We start from the raw sequence: 6,290 nt of genomic DNA on the forward strand, positions 1-6,290 counted from the left end.
GGTTCAGGCCGCTTGGAGAGGCGTAATACCCTACTTCCTAGTGTGGATCTTTATGTGGTGGGTTACAAGTGAAGTCTCCTAAATGGAGAAAAGCTAGTAAGATAGGTAGATGGATGATCGAAATGAATGGAGAAAAGATAGTAAGATAGGACCTGTCAGATGACCAGAAGCATAAAGAACCTTCTTCCGGTCAGAGCATTGGGTGATGTTGAGCATCTTCTCAATTGACTTCAGCCAATCATCAGCTTCTAGTGGGTCTGGCGAACTGGCGAATGTTGGCGGCTTGTGACTCATAAATTCCTAGTGCTTGTCCCCGGGGTGGAAGTGGAGGTGGTGGTGGAGGCAGTGGTGCTTGTTGCTGTTGCTGCTGCGCCCTTCTCTCCTAGCGTATCTCCTCTCGCTCCTGACGCATTTCCTAGCGTATATCCTCTCGTTCTTGGCGCATCTCCTGGCGTTCCTGCCGCATCTGCGCGTGCATATCCGCGCATGGTATCTGCCATCTGTTGCATTATCCACATCTGGGCAGTAACTGTGGGATCGGCTCCGACTGGGGGAGGCGGTGGAGGATCCATCTTAGCTGGCTGTGGTTGGGGTTGTCTAAATATCCTCCGAGTGTGTCGATTGGGAGGTAGATCAATTCCACCACCCTTTCTGGTATTGACCATCTGAGTTAGAAACATATGGTAAGAAAGAAAGGATTGTAGCCTGTAGGATTACGGGGAGGCTACGCTAGCGCAAAACAAAATTTTCATCCCCATAATACCAAGAACTACTGCGGTTATAGGTCATGGAATTACCACTAGACGCGCAGAGCAGCGGAAGACGTCTCGATGTAGACGAACGCGTCGAGCAGTGCCGTGCAGTCGCCGGCGTCCTTCACGTCCTCGCACGGTTCGTCCAAGTGCTCCAGATGCAGCACCTCCGAGGTATCCACACGTACAGGGAGGAAGCGCCGCGTACCGAACTGCTAGGTTCGCGACGGCGGCTTGGCGAGGGCGAGAGGTGGGCGGCGGCTGTTAGTTCGCAGGTGGCGAATTAGGTTATCTTTTAACCGCGCCCCCGCCCCTCATTATATAGGCGTTATGGTGGGCTTCTGACGCCGAGGCCCATCATTAACCCTAAAGCCCAGTCTAATTTCGGATCTAATCCGAATTAGGCTTCCTTCCCCTTAAGTGTGTGACCCTATAGGTTCACATACAAATAGACATAGCCCGAGTACTCTTACTTGGCCCAATAATTGACAGCGGCCTCTAGCAAGACATATCAACTCCTATGTGTACGTAAAGATCATATCAGACGAACCATTGCGACATTAAGTACATGCTGTTCCCTTTGTCTCACGATATTTGGTCTGGCTCTAAGCTGACCTCTCTTTCTCGATACTGTGAATTGGAATCCTTTCAATGGTTAACTCTTAACCCTAGCACGGCCATGCATTTCTTGATCCAATCACTCGAGGGGCCCAGAGATATCTCTCTCACAAAGAGAGGGACAAATTCCATCTTGACTGACCATGCCTCATAGCATGCTTCCTGACAAACCCAAAACTACCTTGATAACTACCCAGTTACGGGATAGCGTTTGATAGTCCCTAAGTAAGTCAATTCACATCTTGAGAACATGCGACAATCTCAGGTCTAAGGATACAGTATTCATGTTGCAAGAAGAGAACTATATTACAATATCTCACGTTGGGTCGGTCCAGCCTCATGTCATACATGCGCCCACATTATTAATTTAACATCTCCATGTTCATGACTTGTGAAATGTAGTCATCAACTAATACATGTGCTAGTCATCGACTCTGACTAGGGACATCATTTAGAATAACCATATAAGTAAAGAATCTCACAAACAATTCACATAATTGCTAATCAATACAAGGTGCCTTCCATGGATATTCAATTAAGCAATATATATATCATGGATACAAAGAAATATGCTCATCTCTATGATTATCTCTAGGGCATATTTCTAACATAGCCAAGGCAGGTAATTACGAGGCATGTTACTTTGGGGATTTATTAGCTAAGTGTGTCACCTACTAAAGCTAATACATTACCTTATGGTGGTACATGCTAAGATGTCCATATATAATATTTCAATCAGTCAAAGAAGCAAATTAGACATTGAAAGTCGCCTAGAGGGGGGGTGAATAGGGCGAAACTGAAATTCTCAAAAACAATCACAACTACAAGCCGGGTTAGCGTTAGAAATATAATCGAGTCCGCGAGAGAGGGCGCAAAACAAATCGCAAGCGAATAATGAGGTAAGACACGCGGATTTGTTTTACCGAGGTTCGGTTCTCTCAAACCTACTCCCCGTTGAGGAGGCCACAAAGGCCGGGTCTCTTTCAACCCTTCCCTCTCTCAAACGGTCCCTCGGACCGAGTGAGCTTCTCTTCTCAAATCACTTGGGAATCAAACTTCCCGCAAGGACCACCACACAATTGGTGTCTCTTGCCTCAATTACAAGTGAGTGTTTGATCACAAGAAAGAATGCGAAAGAAAAGAAGCGATCCAAGCGCAAGACCTCAAATGAACACTACAAATCACTCTCTCTAGTCACTAGGGCTTTGAATGAAGTTGGGAGAGGATTTGATCTCTTTTGGTGTGCCTTGCAATGAAAGCTAGCTCTTGTAAGGTGGTTGGAAGGTGAAAACTTGGATGCAATGAATGGTGGGGTGGTTGGGGTATTTATAGCCCAACCACCAACTTGACCGTTGGTGGAGGCCGTATGTTCGATGGCGCACCGGACAGTCCGGTGCACACCGGACATGTCCGGTGCCCCCGCCACGTCATCAGTGCCGTTGGAAATTGACCGTTGGAGTTCTGACTTCTGGGCCCGCCTTGATGTCCGGTGGCGCACCGGACATGCACTGTTCACTGTCCGGTGCGCCGGTATGGGCGACTCTGACTTCTGCGCGCGCTGCGCTCGCATTAAATGCCGTCGCAGGTAGCCGTTGGCGCGAAGTAGCCGTTGCTCCGAGGATGCACCGGACAGTCCGGTGTACACCGGACAGTCCGGTGAATTTTAGCGGAGCAGCTGAAGTGAAAACCCGAGGCTGGCGAGTTCCGGAGGCCGCCCTTCCTTGGAGCACCGGACATGTCCGGTGTGCACCAGACAGTCCGGTGAATTATAGCGCGAGTGCCTCTGGAAATTCCTGAAGGTGGCGAGTTTGTGTTGAAATCCTCTGGTGCACCGGACAGTGTCCGGTGGTACACCGGACAGTCCGGTGCACCCAGACCAGAGGTGCCTTCGGTTGCCTCTTTGCTCCTTTGTTGAATCCAAAACTTGATCTTTTTATTGGCTGAGTATGAACCTTTTACACCTGTATAATCTATACACTTGGGCAAACTAGTTAGTCCAATTATTTGTGTTGGACAATTCAACCACCAAAATTAATTAGGGACTAGGTGTAAGCCTAATTCCCTTTCAATCTCCCCCTTTTTGGTGATTGATGCCAACACAAACCAAAGCAAATAGAGAAGTGCATAATTGAACTAGTTTGCATAATGTAAGTGCAAAGGTTGCTTGGAATTGAGCCAATGTAAATACTTACATGATGCGCATGGATTGTTTCTTTGTTTTTGACATATTGGACCACATTTGCACCACATGTTTTGTTTTTGCAAATCTTTTGTAAATTCCTTTTGCAAGATAGTCAAAGGTAAATGAATAAGATTTTTGCACAGCATTTTCAAGATTTGAAATTTTCTCCCCTTGATACAACTGCTTTTCCTTTGACTAAACAAAACTCCCCCTAAATGAGATTCTCCTCTTAGTGTTCAAGAGGGTTTTGATTTATCATTTTTGAAATACTACTTCCTCCCCCTTTAGAACATAATAAGATACCAATTTGAAATTGACCAATTGAAAATCTCCAAATTTTTAAAAATTAGGTGGTGATGCGGTCCTTTTGCTTTGGGCTCATACTCTCTCCCCCTTTGGCATGAATCGCCAAAAACGGAATCATTAGAGCCCTCTAAGTAATTTCTTCCCCTTTGGTCATAAACAAATGAGTTAAGATTATACCAAAGATGAAGTCCTTTTTGCTCTCTCCCCCAAAGATGGAGAGTGGCTTGGAGCGACGGCGAAGGATGAGTTACGGAGTGGAAGCCTTTGTCTTCGCCGAAGACTCCAATTCCCTTTCAATACACCTACGACTTGGTTTGAAATAGACTTGAAAACACATTAGTCATAGCATATGAAAGAGATATGATCAAAAGTATATAAATGAGCTATGTGTGTAATCTAGCAAAAGAAGTTGCGAGAATCAAGAATATTGAGCTCATGCCTAAGTTTGGTAAAAGTTTGTTCATCAAGAGGCTTGGTAAAGATATCGGCTAATTGATCTTTAGTGTTAATGTAAGAAATCTCGATATCCCCCTTTTGTTGGTGATCCCTAAGAAAATGATACCGGATGGCTATGTGTTTAGTGCGGCTATGCTCGACAGGATTGTCGGCCATTTTGATTGCACTCTCATTATCACATAGCAAAGGGACTTTGGTTAATTTGTAACCGTAGTCCCGCAGGGTTTGCCTCATCCAAAGTAGTTGCGCGCAACAATGACCTGCGGCAATGTACTCGGCTTCGGCGGTGGAAAGAGCGACCGAATTTTGCTTCTTTGAAGCCCAAGACACCAAGGATCTCCCCAAGAACTGGCAAGTCCCCGATGTGCTCTTCCTATTAATTTTACACCCCGCCCAATCGGCATCCGAATAACCAATCAAATCAAATGTGGATCCCCGAGGGTACCAAAGCCCAAACTTAGGAGTATAAGCTAAATATCTCAAGATTCGTTTTACGGTCGTAAGGTGGGATTCCTTAGGGTTGGATTGGAATCTTGCACACATGCAAACGAAAAGCATAATATCCGGTCGAGATGCACACAAATAGAGTAATGAACCTATCATCGATCGGTATACCTTTTGATCCACGGACTTACCTCCCGTGTCGAGGTCGAGATGCCCATTTGTTCCCATGGGAGTCTTGATGGGCTTGGCATCCTTCATTCCAAACTTGGTTAGAATATCTTGAGTGTACTTCGTTTGGCTTAGGAAGGTGCCCTCTTGGAGTTGCTTAACTTGAAATCCTAGAAAATACTTCAACTCCCCCATCATAGACATCTCGAATTTTTGTGTCATGATCCTACTAAATTCCTCACAAGTAGATTCGTTAGTAGACCCAAATATGATATCATCAACATAAATTTGGCATACAAACAAATCATTGTCAAGAGTTTTAGTGAATAGAGTAGGATCGGCTTTTCCGACTTTGAAGCCATTAGCAATAAGGAAATCTCTAAGGCATTCATACCATGCTCTTGGGGCTTGCTTGAGCCCATAAAGCGCCTTAGAGAGCCTATATACATGGTTAGGGTACTCACTATCTTCAAAGCCGGGAGGTTGCTCAACATAGACCTCTTCCTTGATTGGTCCATTGAGGAAGGCACTTTTCACGTCCATTTGATAAAGCTTAAAGCCATGGTAAGTAGCATAGGCTAATAATATGCGAATTGACTCAAGTCTAGCTACGGGTGCATAGGTTTCACCGAAATCCAAACCTTCGACTTGGGAGTATCCCTTGGCCACAAGTCGTGCTTTGTTCCTTGTCACCACACCATGCTCGTCTTGCTTGTTGCGGAAGACCCACTTGGTTCCTACAACATTTTGATTAGGACGTGGAACTAAATGCCATACCTCGTTTCTAGTGAAGTTGTTGAGCTCCTCTTGCATCGCCATCACCCAATCCGCATCTTGGAGTGCTTCCTCTACCCTGTGTGGCTCAATAGAGGAAACAAAAGAGTAATGTTCACAAAAATATGCAACCCGAGATCGAGTGGTTACCCCCTTATGAATGTCGCCGAGGATGGTGTCGACGGGGTGATCTCGTTGTATTGCTTGGTGCACTCTTGGGTGTGGCGGCCTTGGTTCCTGCTCATCCTCCTTCTCTTTATCATTTGCATCTCCCCCTTGATCGTTGCCGTCATTTTGAGGTGGCTCATCTTCTTGATCTTCTTGTTCTTCATCAACTTGAGCCTCATCCTCATTTTGAGTTGGTGGAGATGCTAGCGTGGAGGAGGATGGTTGATCTTGTGCATGTGGAGGCTCGTTGGATTCCTTAGGACACACATCACCAATGGACATGTTCCTTAGCGCTATGCATGGAGCCTGTTCTTCACCTATCTCATCAAGATCAACATGCTCTACTTGAGAGCCATTAGTTTCATCAAACACAACGTCACAAGAAACTTCAACAAGTCCTGAGGACTTGTTAAAGACTCTAT

The sequence above is a fragment of the Zea mays genome, chromosome 6 (assembly GCF_902167145.1).
Source record: "Zea mays cultivar B73 chromosome 6, Zm-B73-REFERENCE-NAM-5.0, whole genome shotgun sequence".
NCBI classification, from domain to species: domain Eukaryota; kingdom Viridiplantae; phylum Streptophyta; class Magnoliopsida; order Poales; family Poaceae; genus Zea; species Zea mays.